The sequence below is a fragment of the Frieseomelitta varia genome, unplaced genomic scaffold (genome assembly GCF_011392965.1).
Source record: "Frieseomelitta varia isolate USP_RPSP 00005682 unplaced genomic scaffold, Fvar_1.2 scaffold_582, whole genome shotgun sequence".
Lineage (NCBI taxonomy): Eukaryota > Metazoa > Arthropoda > Insecta > Hymenoptera > Apidae > Frieseomelitta > Frieseomelitta varia.
The window spans coordinates 202,514-229,266 of NW_025110348.1; the positions used below are offsets into that span (position 1 = coordinate 202,514).

The window sequence follows — 26,753 nt, forward strand, 5'->3', positions numbered from 1 at the left end:
GCACAAGCGAAAATCCAATTATCATTCAATTAGAAATACTCGACGCTAATTGGAAACTGAAGTGAATATCGAATCAGATCATTTACACCCGGAAATGAGAGAAGAAGAAGCTTAATCAATTAAAATGTATCGTGGGAGTATGCAATTATGGACAAAACTAAACTCTCTCGTGGGAGTCAATCGAAATAGTATATCGGAAACTATGCAATTATGAGTGAATAATTCAGCAAACAGAGACAAGAAACAGAGAAAACAATGAACGAAAAGAAAAGAAAATATTAAAAATTGTTGATGATGTATATTTGCTATTTTTAGTGGTTACTAATCTTCTGGTAATTTACTAGAAATTTTTCGACTGGCCGGAAATTCGTTGCTCCGGCCGTTCATTGTTCGAGAAAATTTTCCCATGACACTGAAAGCTGTACGAGGATTTACTGCAATCAAATTAGAGTCGTTGATGCAACTGGCGGAGAGAACTAATTTCTTCGAGACGTTTCTACCGCAGTAGAAAAGAGATTTCGCGTTCGTATCTCATTCTGAGAAATGAAATAGCAAGGGACAACAGAGCCAAAGAAGAGATCACGATAACGTTCGATGTGACATAGTTTGTTTCAGCTTCTTGTACGTACCTTTTTCGAGCGAGATCCCTGTTACTTCAAGTTTTCGAAAATGGTCGTGTGTAAGGTCTTTCGTTGTTGCACGTAAAATTACGTGAGTCCTTTAGGGAAATTGAATTTCGGAGATTCACTGTCACCGAAATTTCGCGACGACGCTGGTCGAATTTTCCCTTGAATTTTTCAATGAAATTCTTAAACCACAACACGGTAATACGAACTCGACATTGTCGAAGAGGAATTATAGATGAGGTGCAGAATAGACAGACCATATTGAAAGCTCTACAACGTTCTTAGCACTTCAGTATTATCACCAATATTAAATTTTCTTCATGACTTTGAATTAAATCTTAAACTGATTTTGTAACTCTGTGTGATATTTCGTACTTGTATCAATGTTCTACATTTTCACGAAAATAATTGATAATTAAAAGAGAAGTTGTTCTATCTATCTTTAAAGACTATCTTCCATTCATATAATGTATTTGGTTTACATAAATATTAACATACTTAGCTATTTCCTATTAACATCCTACTAATCAATAAATTTAATTGAATTTTAGCTATCACTAAAACTTAACTTAAAAATTGTTTATAATTTAATATACTTAGCAAAAATCTAAAATTTTCCATGAGTCTTGCTTACTACACCTAACAGAGAAAAATAAATAAATAAAAATTTTGTAATTACATCCTTGCAATTCAATAACTAAATTCAATAACTAAGGTATACCGTTGCAATCTTGAAAAATGTAGGATATTATTTTATAGACATTACTTAAAGAACTGCAATTATTTATCAACGCAATCCTAACTAAAATGGTAATTAATATTAAAAGGATCATATAATATCTCGAACTCGTTCCCTGTCTCGCGACCACGACCGCGATAATAAATTTAAGAAATCGATAAGCAAAGGCAGAGACTCGTGCCAGCTTCACCGCCGATTCCTCAAATTATGATTCCAAAAACAGATTGGTCACGCGGAAACATGCCTATCCGATCAGAAACTGTGCCAACCAACTCTAACTACATGATTCACATTCACACTAAAAAGTACACTATCCACCTATCTAATTTTATATTTAAAAAGTAGCAATCAAAACAGAACATCAACACACTCACTTTATAATTCTTAAATATGACACTCGAGGGCAAGGATCTACACTTCTAATTTATTCTTATTTTCATTCTAATTTACATATCATTTTTCTGAAATCGACCGACAAAGGTTAGCATTACATAATGCGCGATTAAAATAATTAATCTTAATTATGAATACTCAGAAATGATTGGTCTTTTAAAGAAATAACTTTATAGACAGACAGTAATAAATTGAAGACCAATCTTGAAATTTAAGATTAATAATATTTAATAAAAATTTAGTTATTATTTGTGAAGTGTTTTAATATTATAAATCATAGTGAATGGAACAAGGATGCAATTCTACAATCTAATCACATATATTTCATGGAAAATACGTGCACGATACTAAGGCAACGTCAGTCGCTGAAAAATTATATTAAATTTATAAATTATAATCATCTTACCCGAGAAAAATTTAGGCGAGATTCTGATGATAAACGCAGAAGGGGTTAAACCTAAAAATCCTGAGCTAAAAAACGTGATTAGTGTATTTGTTTTGTACCTAACGGACTAATACTTTCTTTAACTTAAGATTTTCTCATTTCATCTCTCATTTATTTTCACTTTAATGGATTAAATTATTGAAATCCTGATATTGAAAAATATATGGAGAACGATTAAAATATATTTATTTATTTCAAGAGAAGCTAAAATCCGATAAGTGAAATATTAATGAAAAGAACCTCAGGCGATTCCTCTATCAAAGCACAAAGACAGTGTACAAACTTGTTGCTCTGATTCTAAAATCTACCTATCGCTGGTTTTTTTTGCACGTGAAATTTAATATCGTACATGTTCGAGTAGAAAGAATTAAACTTCACGATTTCCTCCGTATCGAGTTACTTTGTTATATTAAAATGAAGTTTGTGGCATGAAAAACAAAGTAATTAAATTATCCAGAATATTACCGTGAGACGGGAAATGAAATGAAAAATGAATATTAATACAACGGTAATTTACATTATTACGATAATAATTTCAATTTTCGTTGCAACCAAGTAATATTGTCAATGTCTACACTATAGATCTCTCAATTGAAGTCATTTTAATATTTATTATTTATACGAGTGCCTATTCACATTTTATTGACGTTTGACTTTTGCAAATATCCATATTGAACGTGTTCCGCCTTTACAAGTAACCAAACTAATTTTCAATATTGATCGTTCATATCAATTATAGCAATTAATATTGTATTAATATCATTATTAACGTCACATTATTATTGAAAACGCAAAAAGACTTGGCGTACAAATTAATAAATTAATGTATAAAACACAGAAACAGAAAAATATTACTACTCTCTGATATAATAATACTACGTGATATGTGACGTCAATGTAGATATTTGACTATGTCACTGATATAATAAATACCCCCAGTCATTATACTTGACAAAAATTCTGCATAATATAATTGGTCACTCTTGTTGATTCGAATTTTTAATTCGAAGAAATGATTGAATAACCAAAGAAATAAAAGTATATGCAACTCACGGTTAGAAGAATTTTGTTGTTGATACTGTAGCAAACAAGATAAAAATGATGGTCACGAAAGATCACCACTGGAGATCATGGAAATTAAAAAAAATGTACAACATTATAATTCGTTCTTAAAGACTATTTTTTATTTTAATATTATTTAATATATTATTTTTATTATTTAAAAAGTCTGACAATAAAAATTTATTTTTCTGTTAAATATAGAATTTTAATAATAAATAGATAATAACGAAGATTTAAATTCTAATGATGCTAAAAATTGGAATTTTAGTATGAAAGTTTGAAATGTAAGATTTGAAAAACTAATATCAAAAATTTTGGATTCTCCTATAATTAAAAATATATTGATATTGATATTGATATTTTATTTCTTAATGAATAATAATTTAAACGAAATATAAGAAATAAAATAAAGATACTTACACTATTGGTTTCCTGGAGAGGCTGGATCCTCTTGATAGAAACACTGACTCTAATACCGAAATGAATATTTAAAAATAGATGTGCACATTAAAAGAAAAAGAAGGAGAATAAACTCAAAAAACTATGAAAAGAAAAAGGAAAAAAAAAATCAACGAACAAACACTGACTCTAATTTCCGCGTATAACTACTCTAACTAGATTTAATCAAAACTATTGTACTTTGAAAAATATTGGAAATACTATTACGCAGCAAACACTGATTCTATCAATCACACTGTGCACGTTCACAAACACCCTGAAAGCAAAAGCAAGGTGCATTAATATAGAGATATTGGAGTTGCAAAAAAAAAAAAAATAAAATGTTTTGTTTTCCCTCTTTTTTTCAAACGAAAGTTAAAAATAATTGTTTTATTTATTCATCATCAATTAACCATTATTCATTTTTTGATAAATGTAGAAAAATTCTGTAGTACCTTCAATACTATAAAATATTCGAGAAATATTCTTGCAATAGATCAAAATTTCTTATTTAAACGTGATAATATTTAATACGACACAGTAAAATGCAAAATTTGCTTTATTTTACCGTTTAATATACCGTTATGTTAATATTCTTAATAAACTACAGAATTATTTATAACTTGTTCGTGTCACGTATTAATGATGTATGAATGTGTAATTAATTGCTAAATACGTAATTATAATTGATGGTTCGATAAAAGAACAGTATAAATGTATACATACATCAAATTCGTCAATTTCAGGATATCTGCATTCAATCTTCGCTGAATTTCTCATTAGTTTTCGTGGCATCTTGTTCTTTCGAAATCATTTTTCTAACAAATTACTGATCTATACCGAAAAAAATCAAAAGTTCCAAATGAATATAAAAAAAATGTGTTAATTATCATCAATTACATTGAAATAAAGCAATAATCTTACTCGAATTGTGTCCAAGAACGTGACAGTAGCACGAACAATCGATGATTTTAACCCCCAAATAGAAGAGACTGGAAAAATTACTAGAAATATTACTTAATTCTGCTAAATAACGTCCAATAAATTACTATATAAACGTGTATCAATAAAACAAACCTAATAGTAATGCAAAAACGGCGACAGAAATTCTATGCAGCAGAAATTACGTCGTGAAATGTTAAGACACATGCCACGATCCTCAATCGTAAAATAATAGCTGGCATACCCTAAACGACTTCTAATTGGCTGACACGCGAGACAATTTTTCTACCAATCAGAGTTGCGCGCGCGAAACTGAAACGTAGAAATGTTCGAAAATTCTGTAGAAATTCTCGATGTTTTGCGAAAAATGAATGTACGTGATCAAACAAGTGTTTCCTGCGCAATTCAATTGTTTCAATAAATATTTTCACGCTGAGCGTTTTGAACGCGGTGTTGAAAAAAATTATCGTATATTGATTTAACTGGAACAAATAATATTGTTTAACTTGTTGAAATAATAAATAAAAGTTACGTGTTCTTTAGTTGGATTATATTTACTTAGTTATAGTTCTATAAATATTTATAAGCGATACATGAACGTCGATCACTATATAGGGATGTTATAGAACAGAAACACTTTATATAAATTTGATTACGTATAATAGTCAAGGTGAATAAATGATTTGTAATCTTTAAACTTACTGCTCCGAATTATAGAGCAAGTACTACAGGATTCAGTACGCAAAATTTCACAGTTTATCCTGTAGCTCGTCGGCGACGGAATTAATTTATACTTTCCCTACACCGCAAATTTATTGCCAAATCTTATCAATTCTTTTACATTTTTATGGTCATTCCCTTTCGTTCCTCCCCGTTAATCGTGGCACGAATTTTTTTCGCAAATTATACACTCACCGTGACCTATTCCGTTATTTCTGGTTCCCACGAAGTTACCTCTTACCTCGGAATCCAGTGGCCGCAACGAGAATGTGTCCCATTGTGTCTCGACGTCACTTCGTTCCCCTTAATTCTTCCGCGCTTGTTCTCTTGGCGGATGGAGGAAGGAAACTGCGGTCAGTTACGAGTTCGTGAAACGGAAGTTGGATCGTGGTCGTTCGATTCTTCCCGGAACTAGAAGAGAAAATAAAAAGAAATGGGAACAGAAAAGGCGATCGTTAATATCGAAATCAGCAGTGAAGAATAGCGGTCGTTCCCGTTTCTTTAAATTTCTAAATTTGTCAATCAATCTCTTTTTTTTCCCCCGAGACGTCCAAAGATGTCAAAGTAATGTTCGTAAAACGTCGATATTCCGATGAAATTTAATACTTGAGCAAAAATATCTATTCCGACGCGACTGAATTTACTTGCTCGAGTTCGATCGTCGTAAAGTTCGTACGATTTCCAGGAAAGACACACACGGAGAGGGAACAATTATCAGCCCGATGTTGGATGACTCCAAAAGTTTCGATTTGGAGAATTACGGTCGGCAAGACGGGAAGTTTCGCGAGGATCCGTTACGAGCGACAGTCGAGTAGAATCCTCTTGTATCCACTGAAGAATTGTTCGAGGAACTTCAATCAGTCTGTTCCTGTAGTTCAACACTCTTTGAAAAACAGTGGAGAAGTTTCCAAATACGGAAAATAAGGATGGCCGGAAACTCCTCGGCGGTTCATCTTCGGTGCATGTTTCGGTTCTCGTTTCTCGTTCAGAGAGTATTTCGTCCAAACATTGTTCACAAATATTTCAAGTTCGTACCCACCGAAGTAAAGAAATGAAGTAAAGAATTTGTTAAGTATTCAAGTGTGTTATGTAAAAGAACACGGAGTAATTAAACGTTGGAAAATCTTGAAAGGAATGATTAGTCTACAGTCCGAAGTACTTCGAAGCTTAATTGGGATTTAGGGAATTTTGTAGAAAATTGGTGGATCAGCAGATTAACTTTTCCCTGGTGGAGATAGTTCAGCGTGGATCTACGTCGTTTACTTAACTAAAACATGGGAATCCATCGCCATTAGGCTCCATCATCTCTGCGAATGTTACCTTTGATGATCTTGAAGTATAATGCAATTGTCCTTAAACCAGAAAAATCGTTAGAATGTTATCGCAGAAGGAACTGAATTATTCTCTCATATTCCTATTGTACGAAACTGATCAGATATAAAAGAATTGTTCTGTCATAGGAAAATTCAAAAGAGTGCAACCTGAAATATTGGTAATGACCTGGTAACGATAGAATAGCGTGCTAGCGCGAACGAGAAAATAGTGAAACAGGAAACGAGAAAATAGGAAACGTAGAAACGAGTGTTATTCGGTTAGGGATTTCTCTATAACTTCTTGTTTCTTCTCTTATCTCGTTTTCGAATATTCCACGCTTATTCTGTCTGCCATTACATTTCGAAATAAAACGAATCGATGCTGCTTTATTCCTCCCGATACGCTGTGCAATTCAACGTTTCAATATTCAACCAACCCATAAAATCACTCGTGATCCGAAGTGTAAAAGGAATACGAGGGAGGGAAATAAGGAACGATGATTCTCAGATAAGTTTCGTTTCCTCGAGCGTGACACATTCACATACGGTCGCGTCCCGAATTGTTTCCGGGCAATTGGGGGGAGGGAAAAAAATTCGGCGAGCATGGCAGCAGGTATTTTCCGAGCCAGGAGAAACGCTTGCAGCGTCAAAGATGATGCGGGCGCGTGCAGCGAAGCCGAAGCGCCGTGAAGATGCATATTTTCTAGGTGAACAGCTTCTCGCACACCTTCGAGATTCCGGAAGGAGATGCGGGTGTTTCCCGAGCGATTTCTTCCGATAGCGAAGCACCCGTTCCTACGGGTGGACTTGTCCTTTTCCTCCACGTTTTTCCACGAATTTATATTCGGATGGTACCTGCTGGTTTCCGGATGTCGCTGCAAGAGACGCGGGAAAGAAGCGGGGCAGGGAGGGAACAGAACGAGGGTCGGAGGGAACGGAAATGCCGTCGGAACGCTCGTCGACACTCGACCGGGCGAATTTTCCAACAGAACGAACGCCAAAGACATTTTACAAGGCATTCGATGCCTTTACGACGCACCTCGGCACATGTAACGTGACCCACTTTGTCCATTGTGTACGTATCTGCCACGCGTACCTATCCCCTACCCTTGTCTCATTCGCTGCTCGCATTATTCGATTCTCGATGTCAAATCGACAGATCATTTTTCCCGTGTTCTTCGATCATCGTTGATAATTAGTAACGTCTGCAAAATTTCAATTAATCAATTCAACTGCATATTTTCCCTTGTAAATCGTATATTAACCTAAAGGAGACATTTTCGTTTTTCATGAATAAGATTTTATAATGGAGAATGTTTCGAATGAAAAGAAATACGTAAATAGAAGCAAGTGCACGCGAGTTAACAGAAACGATTGTTACACATTTTATATTCGCTATAATGCTTTGTAATTCTAAATGATAAGGAATTGTAAAGTAACCAGGAGGGTTAAGATGATTATATTATAATGGTTTCTGGAATTATTTCCTTGTAAGGTTTATATAAAATGAGTTATTCGAAGCGAACGAACTTATTACTGGTAAGAAAGGTCGCTTGTAAAGTAATTCCTATAGAAAAGTATGGCTCGCTTTTCGAATACACGACGTAATGGAAATATGTCAGTCTTAAGATATCTTGAAACCGAAACATTCAAGAAAAACTCTGCATGCATCACAATATTTGTTTATCCCTTTGAAAGCGACAGAAGCTCGTGAACGAGTGCCTATAATAAAATGTTCGCATCAAAAATCAACATTCTGAGAATTGCTAATATCCCGCTGCGCTACATAATAACCACCTTCTTTTCCCCTTCTTTCAAAAGTAACCAGTTCCTTTCATCTTTCTCTGACGAGTGAATCGCGCGTTGTTCGTCTCACTTGATTGAATTAAAAGAACCATTGGCATCGAGTCGCAGTAAAAACTGTTTACCGAGGGAAGATCGTGCCTAAGTGAAATTTCGTGTCAAGTGAAACGAATCCGTCTGGTAACAAAAGGACAGGTGCAAAGAAGGATGGAGAGGAAAAAGAAAAAAATAGTCGGTTTTATTGTTCCCCTTTTGTCTGGTCGCTCGTTTAGGAGCGATTTCTCAAAGGAATGAATGGAAGTATTGTACCTCACGATCCCTCCAACCCCTTTCGACGGGCTTTGTGTAAATTGGTATCGAGATATTCCTTTTGGTAGCAGATAATAACATTCTTAGTTATCCATACCGCTCGAAATGTCGGCATACTAATTGCCACTTGAGGTGCCCCTTTGTACGTGCACCGCAACGAGATACACAGGAAAAAAATCTCTTTTGAAATAAATTCCAAGGCTTACCTGTATTAAACGTTTATTAAAGGAATGAATAGGGATCGATGGCGTCGGGCAGGGGAGAAGAAGGAAAGAGTCAACTGTTTCTCTTCGACTTTCTTACCTCGCCCGAGGAATGGTTTCCCGTGATTCACGCAGGGCTAGCTCGTTTAATTTGAGGGTTTCCAATTTTTCGCTAGAATTATTCCAATTTTTTTCACTGCCGCGGCTTGATACTCTCTCTTTTATTTAATTAGCCATCTACGCTGCCTCGGCGAGTAGGTTTCCAAGAACGTTTGCTTCCTTTTTTCTAGAGGATAACGAAAGAAAGAAAGAAAGAAAAAAGGGGGAAACTCTGTTCGAAGTATTACCGTGCTGGTACGCTATTCTTCAAATAGAAAAGGATGAAACGAAACCTCAACTTTGACGGAAAACAGAAGGGTTGCTTCTACAAGGAGAACTATTTTCCGTTATACTAATCGAAGATAAACTTCGACTACCCGAGTAGAAGAAAAAGAAAAAAAAAAAAACAAAAACAAAGAAAAGAGAATGACCCGCTGAATTCCTCTTCGAACCGGCGTCCTTCGTCTTGAGTTGAATTTATCGAGAAAAGTACAAGTCGCACGTAGCAGGCACAAGTTGCGACGACTTTCAGTCAGCCGCGAGAGATAAATTTCTGGAATTCACCACCATTGGTGTCGTGCTTGCACGCCGGAAACTATCTTTTTCCAGGGTGACGGAGGGATAAACATTTCGAAGGGCGTAAATAGCCGATATTTGCACCAACTTTGAAGGGGAGAGGATGAAGTTTCGCAATATTATTGCGAAATTTGCCATCGATAGGATCCAGTGGACGGATAATATAGCAACAGAGTCGTGGGGAGGGGGCCGCGGCAGTGCGAAACGCAAATTGCGATATGGTGAGGCTCGTCATGATTTCCGGCTGCATGAAACGTGAATGCGCGCGGAATGACTTTCTCATCAAAACAGAGATATCGTCATCGTGTACGAGAGTACTCCACGGTCCGTTTCAAACACGTGCACGCGTTTAATTCCTGCTAAAAGATCCCCTCCCCCTCTCGTCTCTATCTATATCTCTGCTGTTTCCATCTTTTCCCTTTCGCCCTTCTCTCTTTCCCCTTTTTTCCTTCCTTCGCCATAAAATTAGCACTCGCATTTTCACGGAGAAGTAATTACTTTCTCTGCGTTTCCACGATCCTTCCACCCCACTCCCCCCCTCCCCCCTCCCCACTCCATCTCACCCTCATTGTTCTGAAACGCGCATTACAATATTTCAATCCGCTGAAGAAAGAGGAATTCCAGTTCCGTGTAGAGGCATGTAGGAATTCGTGGAATCCTCCTCCCTATCGTGCCGGTGTTATTAATATAATTAAATGCGTTACGCGATCCATTAATACGTTCGCGTGGCGCGTTCCCTTTGTTCTCGTTACGGTTTTCTCGAGAATGGTGATCCCGTTCTACCCGTTAAACGCGCTTCAAGCGAGATTTCAATGAACGTTGGTTTTCCGGAAAATTACTCCGGAAGAATTTAAACAAGCCTCCCTCGCACGGCAAGCACACGATAGCTTCGAGTGCTTTCGTTCGTTATTCCCGCCGAAGATCGTTCTATATTAAAAAGTTTGCGACTTTCATGCAAAGCATCTTCGGAATTTTTCATTGAAAATCGGAGAAAATTTGAAATTCCTCTTCGTCCTACGACGTAAATCTACGATAATTCTTTTACTTGAAAATTGAATATTTCAAATAATAATCCGCAAGGTTAAAGCAGGTTCGGACTCAATAAAGAATTTGTTTCCAGACCAGAGATCGAATCGGTATTACAAATAAATTACTAGTACTTTTAGGAAATTATTCTATTATAGAAATTATAGAAATTATAGAAATTTCTATTATAGAAATTATTCTATTATAGATATTATTAGGATATTATTATCTATTATATATGGAAACTAAATTTCTAGGATATCGTGTTGTAAAAGCAACGTTATAGCCATATTTCGGTATAATACGTACATATATAATAAATATTATGGAACAAAGAAACACAGATTAAAAAAAATTGTGTTTCAGTCGAAACGGATTATGTAACTAAGAAGTGCGTAGTATATTAATAAAAACAGAATGTTGTGAATGCAGGATTATCGTTAGGCTGTCAATGTAGTAAACAATGAAGTTAGTTCTTGGACTCTGCGTTGTTGGAACTCCTGCTACAAATAAAAACTATATACAAACTACGAAGTTCGTAGCTCATAGTACCGATACGTTCTTGCAAAGATTCAGTATACATTCAGCAACGTTTAGTGACGGACAATGCTCTTAGGCAATCAGTTGAATCATAGATTTCGTCCAAGTTTACAACGAAAATTTTGTTCAAGTTATTTTATAAAATTAATCTAGTTATCCAACAATTACAATTTTATTCCTGTTATTCTACAGTTATGACTTTATTGAAGGTATGTACAGCATTAATTTTAATATTAATTTGTTAATATTAATTTGTAATATTAATTACATACTCCGGGATTTTGCGTTACATACAATTACATACCGATTTGAGCAAATTCAGACCAAAGTGAGCACTTTTCCCTCATATATCCTTTTTTCACTCGTTTCCTTCCAATACCAGAATAGAATATCAACATAAATTTCAGTACTGGCGTCAAGTAGCGATAGAATGTATTTTGATTGCTCAAAAAGCGGTTATGTCGCATTATTACTACCTCAAATACCAGTAAAATATCGAAACTTCAAAATATATTGGTATTCGATCTCTGGTGTCAACGCCGGAAATATACGCGACTTGCTTGCGATAATTGGACGAGAGAAAGAAATGGCACGACCTATCGGGAAACGTGCAAGCTGTTTCTTAAATACGCAGAATATCAACAGGTTGTTGATTTTGCTGACCGTGTTTCATGGTTATTTAGTTCAGGTTCGGTCAGGTAAGCGTAGACGTGTGTACGTGCTTACAGGTGCATCGCGCATTACTCGCGGTATTGTTTTCGAACACAGCGCACTGTGGTTTCTGTTTCATAATTAGAGATGCTGATTGCCGTCGCTGCGGAAAATAATCCCGTCCCGAGGAATTCCCGTCGTTGCTGCAGCTCCCGCCGCTCGCAATTCCCGATCATTTGAATTACAAAATTTCGAATTAAAAGTTTGATTTTCAAGCTTGACATTTTCATTCGAATTTACATTCGGACTCGATTAAAATCTTCGCTTCGCAGACCGGCGTCCACCAGATGCTATTAACGAAATGGCAAATAGCCTTTCTGAGCAAAAACAATTATACTTAACAGCTCTGTAGAGTTGTTACATCATTCTCCCCATAAAATAATGCGCGGTGGCGAGTCCCAAGCAGAATAATTTCCCCGCAGCCGCCGCGGGAATCTGGATGAAATATTCACTGGTGGAGAGAACCTATCGAATAAATCCAATGTACATAAAGGAACTCAAACAGAATCTACCTTAACTCCTACCAATCTCGCTTTACCATCGAACCTTTGCGAGTTTCGTTCGCTGGAATTATCGGATGTACACGTTCTGTACAATGATCTGCAATGACTTATACCTACGCTTGCCATAGAAAACTTTTACGCGTGTTGCGCGAAATATTCTAAAATTTCGCTAGCACGGTGATGAGACTATGTATGTACATGACTATCGTACTCGTATCAACACAATTTGAATACAGTCGGAAGTTAGTAAATTTAGTAAAAATATTATGCAAGATATTTTGAACGTATAATAAGTGTTGAATAGTAATATAGATGACTACGGTAACTCACATTGGATTATTAAAATTTCGGATATTCAATTTTATCTTACATTTTATATTTTCTACCACGATAGAAATTAATAACGAAACGGAATCGAATTGAAAATTTCAAAATTCATTTTTACGTGTTCGTTAAAATTCGTGAATTTTACGGACGTATCCACAATCTGAAAATTTTTTTGAAAATTTCACCGGTATGATCGCGATCGTCAGATATCATGTTACAGTGGTAATGAAATTGCACAACGCGCGTAATGTGTTCGCATATTTGTAACTTTTTCGAGCTAGTATACGTGTATTAGCAGTAAACTTCGCTCGCTGGCGAAATCGAGTTTCGCGACGGCGATAATACGAGTTTGGCGATGGTTGTCGCTCTGGCAAGATAGACATCGAGACCGAGGCTACCGACGATGTGACGCGGACCTGCATTTAATAAAACCCAGCCACGAAATGATAAGCATCGTCTGATGGGATCGAAGCCGCGTGAAGAGCCCGTTGAAAGCGTAGAAGAGGGATTAGCTGGATTAGTTGGCCGGCTGGATCTATCTATTCCGTAGTCGGATGAAAGGGATACCTATAATTACGTTCCCCTTACGGTGAGAGGGCGCGAAAAGCCTCGGTATGAATGACGTCGATATCTCTTCTTCCAAAGGGACGAAATTGAACCCGCTGCACACGCTTTTTCTCATCCCGCACCACCGATGGGTCCTTTCTACTCCCTCAGTCAGCCTCTTTTTTTCCTCTCGCTCCTTTTCGAAACGGCTTTTCACCGGCTTTCAACTCCACGCGCGCACGCGAGCCTGCGTGGTGTACAGGTCGTTTCATAAATAACGAAGACAATGGTGCAGCGGGATACTGGCCGAAACGAGCTGGAGTTCGTTACTTCTCGACGTCTCGCTTTACCGAGAGCTCTGGAAATTATTTCCACCCCTGTTTTACACCTATTCGTAAAACTCTAACCAGACGATTTAATACATCGACAATAAACCATCGAATGCTTTAACTTGGACAGTGTTCGAGATACCGTTGGACGGGGAATTTTAATGTACAAACTTGCAGAGAATACGCATGATATGAACGATAATTTTCTCATCGAGACTCTGTTTTTTAATTACATTCTGAAAAATATGAATAAACATTCGTGGTCTAGATACCAGCGTTCGTTTAATCAAGTACGTATAGAAAAACAAAATTTAATGGACAAGACTGTCCAGCGTAGACCACGAATCGCGAAATGTTCCAAAGGAATCGTGGCGGACTTGCTTCATCGACGGAAGAACCGAGTCCAACGATATCTAGAGTTACTAAAGAACTATAATTCATGACCTATATGTGGAGTATCGAGGAAACTTGTTTCGCAAAAAAATCCGACGTAATTTACCTTCCAAAAAGTTTCCTCCTCGTCGTACCATTTTATAAGGAACGGAAAGCAAAATGAGTTCACGAGGGCCCATAAATCGTACGAAAATTCATGAGGTACATCATGCGAGATTCAGTGTATCCAGTGTTTCCTATGGAAACAGCACCCTTAACCATCGACGAAATCCAGAAGAGAAACAGAGAGAGAGAGAGAGAGAGAGAAAAAAGCAGCACTCGGTTTCGTATATATCTCAATCGAGTAAGATTAGAATTCCTTGGGATTTATTCGCCACATCTCTTCGCGTTTCATCGTCTAAAAGGCCGAGAATCCCAGATAGGTTTCTTCGGCTTAGACACACAGACTTCCTTCCTTCAGCCATGACAATTTAGCTGCAATGGGAAACTTTCGAGGGCCTGTTTTTCCTTGGCAGTATCCGCAAAAGTTCGCTCACTTCGCGAGTTTGAATACGACTCGCAACTGGTAGCTCACGTGCGAAATTCGAAATCGCTTTTCCGCGAGAGAAGCTGCGGTTCACTGGGCTATTAGTTTGCCTATTTCGTTGGTATCGCCTTTTTCAGAGCTACGTGTGTAAGAAAATTGTGTATTAAGCGTTTTCGTTGAAAGTATTTTCGTTAGTATATTATAAAATAACGCAGAGTGATATTACACTGATAACAGAGAATACACGTAGAGATAAGTCTTTAAAATCTTTAATCGCAGGATTTTTGCCGGAACGTGGTCTCTCATTCGCGTCAAAATGTCCGCTACAAATTTAAATTCTCGATCGCGGGAACTTACCACTTGATAAAATTGGAAATCTTCGACGAGAGAAATGATGGATAATGCAATTCCGTAAGTTGACGAGTATATATTTGAAAAACAATCGAAGCGCCGGGAAGTTGCGCAAATGTCAAAAATCTCCGAAGAAAATAAGAAAGAACGTAAAGAATAGGAGAAAAGAGGAAAGACGGAGAGAAGGAAAGGGAAGGGTCTTCCGTTCGGGAAATAACACACAATGTACTGTTTGATTACATAAATTTTCAAGACAGTTTAGCAATTTTGAGAAGTTTCGAAGTTTCGCCGGAAAGTTTTCCCTTCGAATTTCTAAGTCCTCGTTGCGAAGCCCGCCGAAAGTACGGAGTTAAGTAAGAAATAAAGACGTTGTATCTAGCAGGAATGAAGCAACGTTTCGAGGAATAAAGCTAAAGCTTAATTAAAAGTGGCTCAACTTCATTTAGTCATTCTCCTTGAGATTACATAACACGAAAACGTTGATTCTTTACTTTATCGCGAGTGGATAATAGAAAACCGTCGTTCAAATAAAAAAAGATTTGCAACGTCTGATAATTTGATAACTTTTTTTTCATTTCGAATTAACTTGAGAAAAGTTCTTTTTCTTAATTGAGAGAGAAATCTGAATTTATTTCTTTAAAAAGAAAAAGGATTCTTAGAAGCTTTAAAAAGTAACCTTTAAAAACTATTCTCTTTAAATTATAATACATCACAGAAAGCTATTCTCTGTAGACAATCTTCTGAAAAATTATTTTCTATAAATTATTGTTAAGGACTATTTCTACGTCCCAAAGAAGCCAATTAAAGATAGTTATTAATCTCTAATTTCTAAATCTATATACGCACAGAATTCCAGTAGTACAGAGACAAATAATGCCTACAAATCATGCCCAATCCCCAAAACTCACTTTCACTCTAGATCTTGAAGCAGTTCTTTATACCCACTCGAGATACTCGAGGAATCTCCCACCCATGACTTTAACACTCATTCTTATTCGTTCGTTCAAGTTCACGCATGATCCTCAACATTTATCATCATCACTTTCTCTCGATTTGTCGTCGAATGACTCAAAGCTCCCTAGCCAACATAACGACGTTATCATCGGGTTTAAGTGAGAGTCTCCGGTATCAGCGATAGCGCGGCGGGACGCGTCACTGTCATGCTTCGTCTCCTTAAGCTTCGTTTTCCCCCTCGTGCAGCAACGCAGGGGTGGCCACCCTCGCCTTATCGCTACTCCCTTGCCTCTCTCCTGTACGAGTAGACCCATTCACGTCCTACTTGGCAGTACTCTCGATCAATCATATTCAAATTGAACGTGTAGCTCACGAGGATCCGCGACGGTGACGCGAGTTCCTGCAAATTCCTGCAAGCTCGTGCTGGCTCGTTTTCAGCGAAACCCGAAATGCGAAGCACTTACGGATTATTTATCTGAATGACGAATTTGCTTTTCCGGGCACGAGCAAAAGTAATGTCTATAATGAGGTACAGAATAATACGTTTTGTTCAATCGGATAGCAAGAGCGAGACGAGAACAATCACTGACTACGTTCTTTAAAACTTTTATATTGTACTAATTGGAGTACGATCACATTGAGACAAGGGTAGCCTCTTCTCAGATAGTAGTTTTAGAAATAGACATTCTTCTCAGAAGATTACGGATTTCTTTGATTTTCGGAAATCTGAAAATTGGATTATCTCGCCGAGGTCAATTATTTCAATTTACCGCGTGTATTAATTTTCTTGGAACTAAATTAGCGGGATTAGATCCAGAATATCCTCCATTCCGTCGCTTATGATAAAAAATTTTGTAAAAAAAAAAGATAACAAACAAACATACAGGCAAAACGAGCAAATTTCACGTGGGAGTCAACACGTTAATTAATCCATGGATTTAGTTTGTGCCACATCCAATAATACCACGTCTAACCGCGTCTCGACTCGAAAACCAAGCGAAATACCAAATAATAATAATAATAATAATACCGCTAACAATAAGAGTCGCAATTAACGTAATCGCTACAGGAGGTAACAATACGACAAGGTGTTTTCTATGCACGGAGAACGTCTTACAACCTTCTGGTAGTTTCTCGACAATACTCTTTGCAGTCGATGGCCCGTTCCTTTAACGGAATGCAAAAACGCGGCGCGTAGCGTTCGAGGGTAGATGAAGCGATTCAACCAGATACGGAATTCAGATTATAACTGGGAACGTTAAAGGCTATTTTCCTTGGAGATCAAACCAGCACCGGTTAACAATAGGTCGGGGAATAATGGAGCGAAAATAACAGGTGCTTCGCCACACCTCCACAACGGCGTTCCGCGCTCGATCATCTCCGGGACTCCGCTGCTCGTGTACGCGGTCGTTTATGCAAGTTTATTATACGTATTAACACGATCGATCTCGTGGCACCATTCCTTCCTCGTTCGCCACCTGTCCCCGTAACTTTTGTTCCACGGAGACTAACGAAATACCTGTTGTTAACCTTTGACGTGTCTGGTGAGAAATGGATCGTGGACGTTCGTGCAAATTTTAAAATGCAGAATTTCAGAGAGCGCGCACATGATACGAAAAAATGTATGATATACTCAATAGCGCTTTCCACGACACTTTCTATATTTAGAAAGCACAAACATTTGCAGTCTACTTGTGACAAATATTATTGTGGGCATTTTGTATATTTTTGCGATCACTCGCCAGGAGAATATAAAACGTTCATTTGACGTAAACATCTTTCTTTCTATCTGTCTGTCTTCCTTCATTTGTCTCTCAAGATTCTCGGTGTCCGACTCGACCGAACGGTTCTCAGAGACCACTAACGAGGATTTTCGAAAGAAACGACCTCGGAAGGAAGGTTCGATTCTCGGCCGACGAGAATTTCCCAAATCGCTGTACAAATCTTCCTCGTAACGCTTCGTTTCGTACCCCTTAAGCAAAAAGCGAACCACCAATTCTCCTCTCATTCTCCGGTTCCCTTCTACTCCCGCCTGGCAACCATTTCCACGGCTACAAGAACGAACGCCTCACCGCGCCCCTTCGCCCCTGTAACGAACCATTGTAAGAACGTGTTACAGCCTTGACAAAGCGTCGAAATCGACGTAGTCAAAGAACCGATAACGAGAAGGTTAGGCGAAAACCACCGGTCCCGAAGAAAGGATATTCGAACAATCCTGCCTCCCTCTGTCCGACGTAATTCTTCGTCGGAGCCGCGTTACAAACGATTCTCCCTCCCTTCGTCGTGACACCGTTCGCCCCGAACGAACAGACAAAGCTATCGTACCAGCTTCCTACCCCGTGTCCCGTTTTCAAACCCCGCCATCCGCGCGGTGAAATCGAATCGAACGGAACACACCCTCCGCCTGTGTTCCTGCGTGGAATTTCTACAGGGGAAATGGCGGCCGGGGAAAGGTATCTAACGAGGCTAATCGGCCGCAAGAACGTCAATGATTTTCACTAGGCAGTAATTTAACTAATTGTCAGCCAGGGACGAACGGATGTCGGTGTACGAACTGGCGAAGCCACAGACGGTCGTCGTTGGATTACGAAACGAGCCTCGTTACTGTCGTTAACGATCTGCTTTCATCCGTCCGCGTGACGAGTTCCTATAAACGTGACCCACCGGAAGGAACTCAGCCGCCGCCGCCGTGCTGGAGGCGTGCAGCATCGATCAGGAACAGCGGAAGCTCGGCGTGTGGAGCGCTTTCTATTATCGACGATGCATCCGCGAACCGGTCCGAGGCTCGTTATCATCCTCGTCTTCCCATTACGAATAATGCAAATAATGCATAAGCGTGCAGGTGTGGTGAGTGGATCCCGATCTTGAGGCGCGTAACTTTTAATACGTAGCAGTCAGTCGATTTCCACTAGTACAGTGTGTGTGTATTTAAATACAACTATACGTGAGAAATAGTCGAATATTCTATAAAATTTCATTAACACTTTTGTTGTTGAACAGTATTGAAATTGAAATAAAGTTTGAAACGAATCTATCTAAATGTGTGCAAAAGTAACAAGATATTTTATAGTTTATATGCGTTTTATATGCGCAGACATCACAAACAGAAACATACTTCGTGAAATTGATAATAAAAATCGTTTGTTTTCACATTCGCGGATTCCTTGACATATATATATATATATATATATTTCATTCTGAATTGCTTCACATTGAACACCATACAAACATATCATAGCTTCTATAATCCGTATAATCGTATATTTATATTATATTCATTTTCATCTTTTAAACGCTCATTACTCAGTATCTCCTTATAACTTTTCACTCAGTCTTACACCTCATTACATTCAAAGTTTTTATAGTTATATCGCTTTTTGTACTAATCGGCATTTCTTTACCCGTAAAAAATGAATAAATAAATATATATATGTGTGTCGAGTGTACATCTGTATGTATAATAGTACACGTGTATTTTGGTACACGTTCAAAACCGCAATCTCTACTTTCCACCTCGCCCATTTCCCCTTTCTCGCTCCTCTTTTCATCCCCCATAGCACTCTCGTTCATCGTCGCCACTTGGCAATCGCAAACTAAGACCCCGGCGTACATGAGTTTGCCGATCACGTCACCATTTCCCGAAACTTGACTGGCTTCGCTGCCGCCGCTGCTGCTACGTGCCATTTCCCTCGGTACAGGCCAAGTCGAGCTACTTGTAATTGATTTACAGGGTTCGCGATCGGCCGAGAAACGCCCGCGCGCGCGCGCACGGGTTTCCATACGACGAACGCTTCAACTAAACTGCCGAGGCGTCTTCCGTCGCTCCATTTAGGGAAACGTAGCAACCAGCCCTCTTGGAACGCTCCACCGACCACGGTGGCGCCCTTCGTTTGCGCGATTAACGGGCAAGAGTTTGCGATTCGAGATTGCAGGAGGCGGGAGGGGGAGGGGGAGGGAGAGGGCGAGAGTCTTTGGCGGCAGTTTGAGGTTTCGGTTGAAACGCCTGGCTGCGAGTGATTGGATGTATTGGCGCACAGCGGCGCCCCGAGACTCGTGACGCGAGTTTGGTAAAATCGGAATCGCGTATAAACGACGCATTCGTAGCGAATTAGCGGCGTTGAAGTGGTATTACGTGGGAATCTGAGGAATTTGTCATTTGTCTGTGTTACACGCTGCTGTCGAGATTAGCTGCCACGTTTTCTTTTTCTCACGAACGAGAAACACACGATTCTTGTTCTCCGGCTTTTCTCTTTCGGTAATTATCGAAAAAGGAAGATTGAACATTTGTTGAGAATATATGCGCAACTGGTTCAAGCTCTGACTTATAAGTATGCATAGGAATGGCCACAAAATAAATAAGTCGAATAAATTTGTATGAAGTATCTATGATAGCATCTGAAGAGAGGAGTACACGAAGCTGGCAAATTTAACGTTGCGCGACGCGGACTTTTCCTGCCTCGCTTTACATAAACTATCGCAATGTCGGAGTACGTAAATATTGATTGCTCAATATTGAATTCCGATTGAGGAACGTCGCGCAGATCAATTCTGGTGTGAATGTAATCTCCGGAAGAGTGTCTCATTGCCCTGTTACCTCGAACTTTCCCTCATTGATCGAAGTGCGAAGATTCAGATAAATAGACGAGGAGACGTGTGATTGATTTTACCTTTCTGCGGCAGCGCGATGATGGAAAGGAACGAGGCCGCGAATGAAGAAAGTAGAGGTGACCTGACAAGACGGCGAGATTGAGAGGGAAGGTGGGATGAATTTTTATGCGAGAGTGGTTTAACACGTTCGAGATTCACGGATTTTGTTCGTAATAGCAGCGAACATTTTAAAAAACGTCATCCTTCTATTTACAGTAGAGCTAATAGCAATCAAACTTGTAGATTTTTGATGGAAAAAAAATCACCACGACGTGAAAATATTTTTGTACCAGAGCACAACAGTTGTATTATCCCGTCTTGCACCTGTTTCAGAATTACTGGTCAATTTGCGACGATAACATTCTCGTCGTTTTACTAATCAATTATAACGTGTGGTTCTCCTGCGAAAGCATTCGACTTTGAGATTAACCGCATGTCACCCACATAATTGAAGACATTTCGAGACATAAACTTCAGTTCGTTAAGACCATTCCCTATTCATAACGGACAAGCCTCGTTCTCCGAAACGAAAACGGGTCAACCGTGACCCGAACTGGAGAAAAGCCACGTTTAATAAGAATTTCCACTGAACGTTCTATCACAAAAACCGTCCCTCTCCTTCGATTTCCAATCGATGTCCTTTCGAAGGGTGTGAAGCTATCCTCAGTTACCCTGAATTTCCGCTCATTTTATCTCGGAAAAGGAGCTCGCTAAACAGAGAAACCCAGGCTCCGCACGCGATCGGTTTCCTCGGATCGATTTGGAAAAATTCACTTCGATTTTATCGTTGGGGGTTTCATCGTGCAATAACGGAGGCGTTCGTACGCCCCGGTGCTGGTTTCCCAGGTTCACGTTAGAATAATAGAATTCCGCGTGCCGGCCGTCTCGTATAAAATTGGAAGGAAACCGCCGATATGCATGGCCCATTTTCCGCCGCTGGCCTCCGTTACTCTCGTTACAAAGTCGACGTCGGGATTCTCGATACGACCTATATTTCAAGACGCGACGCAGCGCTCGCGAGCATCCACGTACCAAACGTCGCTCTAGGCACGCTGCGGCACGACAAAAATTTCACCGCCACCGTGTCACGATGGCGATATCGAGCGATTTCACGGTTCGACAAGGCGTCGCACAGGAATTTGCTCCCTCTCTCTCTCTCTCTCTCTCTTCCACTTCTCTTCGTTCTTCCTTCGTACGTTTCACGAAGAGGGAAACACATCAAAAAGTTACAGTGGCTCAAAAGCGAGCGGCGCACCTCATCAATCCTTCAATCGGAAACGAAGTCGACTCGTTTGCCGACCTATTTGGAGAACGTCCACCTTCCTCCTCGGTACCACTCACCCTCCGCCCCTTGCATCGACGAATCACGACTCGATTTTCGACTTGGCCAAGATTTCCTCGCCCGCCGCCTGGAAAGACGGCCACCGCCATGGAGGGGGAGGGTTCCCGCGAACGCCGGAGGGTGGAAAAACCGAACAGACGGCTTGGACGGTTGCCGGTGCTTGTAAGATATTCGCCGAACGGGAGACGCGAAGTTGCGTTACCCTTGGATAAAGGGGGATTAGCGAGAGTTGTCTCCGCGCCAAAAGAGGCCAATACCCGTTACATTCACGGACTCGCCGATCCTTCATCGCTTCTTTCTCTCTCTCTCTCTCTCTCTCTTTCTATTCCTCTTTTTGTTTCCTCTTTTGCTCTCGCTTAACCCCACCGACGACGCACACTGCTTTTATCTCCATCGGTCGCTTTTGTCCGCCTAGCGGCCGATTGCCGACGCGAAACACGGGGCTGTTGCTCGATAGGAAAGTGCGAGTAATAATGGAGAGGCTGATGGGGAGTTGTTGTCCGTAGCAACGTGATAGAGATTGGATCAGTCGAGAAACATTTGTCGATTTTATACGCGTCCGACGATTTTTCGGTTCGGCGACTCCGACAGCTTCGGAATTCCGGTAATTCATCAAGTTGGTTTATATATTGAAATTGAAATTGAAATTACGGTGAATAGATCTGCAAGCTTCGATTCTGGACGATTTGCCTTAGTCTTAGAGCGTTTGAAGGTTTCTGAAATGGTTCGAGGACCAGGCTTCAATCCTCGAACGAGCATCGCCGTTTCCGTTGGATTATGAAAATTTACTTCATTGCGGCAATTCGTACGAAATTAGACTTCAAGCTACAGAGTTTTATTTAGTATCAAAGTTTGTATCAAAATTAAATTTCCCCAAACACCTGAGCGGTGTTTATAATATATTCAAGCTTTCAGAATGTTTGACAGCGAACTAAAGGTAGCGAGTTTCATCCAAAACTGGGCAAAAAGCGCGCAACCTCGGTGGCTCGAATTTCGCCTGATCTGTTCGCGATTTCGCGCTCCTCGGTTTCTCCGCTTTAGCGGCAGGTCCCGGGTCGACTCGTCGTCTCGTAAAACGCAGCAAACTTCCGCGAAACCAGAAAAAATGAAAAGAAGAAGTAGAAGAAGAAGAAGAAGAAAAAAAGAAGAGGAAACAGAGCTCCGATCGAGGTCCATCGACTGCGAGATTTATTTCATAGAATCGTAAACGTTTCCTGCGATGAATACCGGGGGCGGCACTTAACCAGGGTAATGCAGTCAGCTGCCACTTCGGTTCCTCCTTTCCCGAACAAGTTAACTTCCGGACTTGGAACGTCTTCGTAGAGATCCTCACTTTGACTATCAGCAAAGAGGATATCTCAGTCGGCATCTCGGGATTAAATGGAAGGGAAGATTGGCCATGGGATCCGACGGATGAAATGAATTTTCAATGCAGGCCGAGATCGAAGATCCTAAGCGAGAATAAGGATGAGAAACAGAGAGTCGGAAGCCGGAACGAGCCGGTCGAAAGGGAGGGGGGGGGGGGGTGAAAGTAAGGAGAGAGCGGAGTTAGGTATGCTAAGGTAATCCAGCCTCCATCGAGACTTTTTCTCCCTCCCCCTTTCCTCCCACTCACCCAGACGATCCAGCTTTCGCGATAAAATTAACAGAATTAATTTAGATTCTCTGTGGTCCGCGACTCCCTCGAAAGTCCATACAGTTAAAGGATCACGTGTAATATCAGCGAATTGAAAATCTGTTGTGTGTCTGTGTGTTCTTAATATACACATAATTACGCGTTTATTCTTCCTACGCAAGGATATAGAAATTTGTTCATTTGTTACCTTATGATGTTAACAAATAATATAACAAGTACGATGATATTTTCGTGCATTCCCGAAATAAAGAGGCTTCTATTTTTGTGCTTTGTAAATGAATTATGAGGCACTTTGTTAATCATTAGTATGTCAAAAAATTCTTTAAAGAGACTATTGGATTAATTAATTTAATTATTTACAATTAATTTAATTAACTAAGTACTTTTAATCAAATAAGTAAATAGTAAATAAAAAAATTGTAAATAATTAAATTAATTAACTTAATTAACTGTAAATATTAACGTAATTAATTTAATTATTTACAATTTTTTTATTTACTATTTATTTATTTAATTAAAAGAGACTCAAAATTTACACGTGTCCCTGTATATTCGAGCATCTCTGTTCAAAATAAAAATTCTTTTACACCTATTCTAGATAGCGCAGAAATTTGAATTTCAGAAACTAGTTTGAAAAAACGAGTTATAATCTACAGGGATGAGAGGTTTAATTGTACAAGTGCACGGATATTGTTCTATTAATAGCGAACTAGGTTTTGCGCTTATTAACCAACGTACAAGGGTGGTGGTTGCGTTTTGCAGCAGTGAGGTTCCGGAACAAGGTTTATCACTTATTACCTGCAATATACTACAGATTGTGTTACCACAATCTGTGAGTTTCATAACTTAGTATCTCCGTCGATTTCTTCGTTGCCGTATGAACTCTTCGGCGTACGAAAAAAAGTTCCAAATTAATATTTTACACACGCATGAATAAAATTTGTATTGAACGTTTTCCTCTGTCAATCCTGAATTATTAAATCACTGAAGAGCATGAAAATCTAATTTTGAAAATTTCAATTTAATTTAATTACACGGAAAATTTAATTTAAAATGTCGTTAATTTTAGTAATCCAAGAACCTAAATTGTTCGTTAGTTAAACATTCAACGAGAGAGAAGATACGAAAATCCATCATGGATTGCCAATCCATTTTTGTATGCAAAGAATGTACGAAAATACGCATAAGACTCAAAGTTTAAGCAGTAAAATCCAGTTGGTGAAATAAATTATTACTTCAGATTTCGTTTTCGAGTTACAAAGGTACGTGTCTGCTTAAATTACACGGTCATTTCTCTCGTCAATTGCAATTCAATTTAATAAAATCACGCTACGTTCCTGCTTAACTCTTTAAACTTTTTCTCGATTGCGTATCGAACAGTATCAACGAACTTATTAAGGCGCGTGGCAACGCGACGACTTATTCTACCGATCGATACGAGAAACTTCGAATATGATGTTTATATCGTAATCTGCCGAAAAACCCTCCTAGACCATATTTCACCTCCGCCTTGACATCGTTCTGGCTTATTTTCGAGGCCGACGATCGCCAGGACTTCCCCTCTGGAACGTGCGCGTGCGCGCGTGTGTGTACGTGTGCCGATGTAACGCGATTACCGGACGAAATACTTTCCATGCAAATTTGCGGGGAATATGTTCTCGTAGGAGTTTTATAAACGGGCGTTTCGTCACGGTGACGAAGGCGAAAGGGTAGAAAGAGAGAGAGAGAAAGAGAGAGAGAGAGAGAGGGCGTGGAATGCGACGAAGAAGAAAGGCACGCGGAACAGCATAGGACACAAGGCACAGGTAATAGGACGTAACGTTCGTCGACGGTAGAAAGTTTTTGTTGTTGGCAGTTAACCGCGGGCAATGAGGCAACAAACAACGCCGCAAGCCTTTCTCTCGCCTACCTTTTCCCGTGGAATTACACACTCACCAACTGCTTCCTTTCTTTTTCCTTTCCCCCGTCCACCACCTTCCCTATCTGTTTCCTTTCTCTCTCCACCCCAATTTTCTTTCCTCCCTCTTGCCTTCCTTTCTCCTCTCTTTCCTCTAGAATAAAGAAGAATCGTTTTTTGTCTTTAATTGAAAACCGACAATTAGATCAGACGATCGTTCGTTAATTCATTACAAGTGTAAATCGGCGAATTGTCTCTCCTCGACGAATCGGGGAATCGTCGCGCACCGAGTTTTAATCTTAATTTGTACATTTAGCTTCCAGCTTTCCTACGTTGCATTTCCTTCCATATTTTTTATTTTTCTGTGTTTTATATATATAACGTGCGTTCTATCTTTCACTGGCTGACCCATGGCAACGCGTTTGCTGGTCGTTTTTCGAGTCGAGCCGGCCCGGTCCCTGGCCGACACATTATTTACATGCCTCGATGAAACTTCACCGCCGGTAAATACGGGTCGGACGGCGCGTCTTGAACTTTGAATCAAAATGAAATTCCAGGGCCCCGGATATATACACGGAATACGGAACGAGGCGGAAAGATGCAAGAGAGAGAGAGAGAGAGAGAGAGAGAGAGTGTTCTCCTTGTAAGAGTGTAACGTGGCCACCGGATACACGGGGAAACTAAGGAAAATATTACGCCGAGGGGCGATAGAGGGCAAGAGGGCACAAAGATAGGAAATCGCGTAGAGGACGGCAATCGAGCGAAAAATTGGGTTGTACAAACATCCACTCTGTGGCCGTATATTCATCCTTTCCTCTCTCGAGCCTCTCGCGGGTCCCGCCTTATTCTGCTTTTTCATCCAGTGTCTTCGACTTTATTCCTTTCTGCAACCTTGGGAAAATGACATTTCTCCGTCTCGGCGTCGTGGTTTTTTCTCCTCGTCGAACCACGTTCATCGTCTCGACATATTTCTTTCTTCTTTTACTCTCCTCTTCCTCGCGGGAGAGGGTTTGTTTCCCCAGAAAGGAAGAAGCAGACGGCTGATTTTCTATTTTACTCCGTTCGTGTCGATGAAAGTCTTTTCACTTCAAAGTTCTTTTAACTTCAGTCAGTCTCGTCTCTTGTTTCTCAGATTTATTTATTGTTTTCAATGTGCCGCGACGACGTTAAAAGAAGCTACGAATCTTGTCGGAGGAAATTAACGATGAAAGTGTTCGTACGAGGTAACGAGGCTGGTCTAGACAAATCTGAAGTTTTCCCGGCAAAATTTCCCAGCTTTAAGAAGTGAATTTTGAAGAAAGAAGAAAATTGTGGTATAGGAGCCTGGTCTTGACAAATCTAAAGTTTCCAAGGGAAA

At 39.6% G+C, this 26,753-nt stretch overlaps 1 protein-coding gene and 1 long non-coding RNA gene across 2 annotated transcripts in view; one reads left to right on the plus strand and one right to left on the minus strand.

Moving 5' to 3' along the window:
* The window catches only part of LOC122534291 (B-cell receptor CD22), a 289,325-nt gene that overhangs the window by 136,127 nt on the left and 126,445 nt on the right, over positions 1 to 26,753 (plus strand). The window lies entirely within an intron of this gene.
* On the minus strand, positions 3,211 to 4,693 carry LOC122534277. The gene is made up of 4 exons (XR_006307859.1): positions 4,628 to 4,693; positions 4,430 to 4,537; positions 3,686 to 3,980; positions 3,211 to 3,324 (listed from the first exon to the last, which is right to left on the minus strand). It is a non-coding gene; the product is annotated as an uncharacterized LOC122534277 (long non-coding RNA).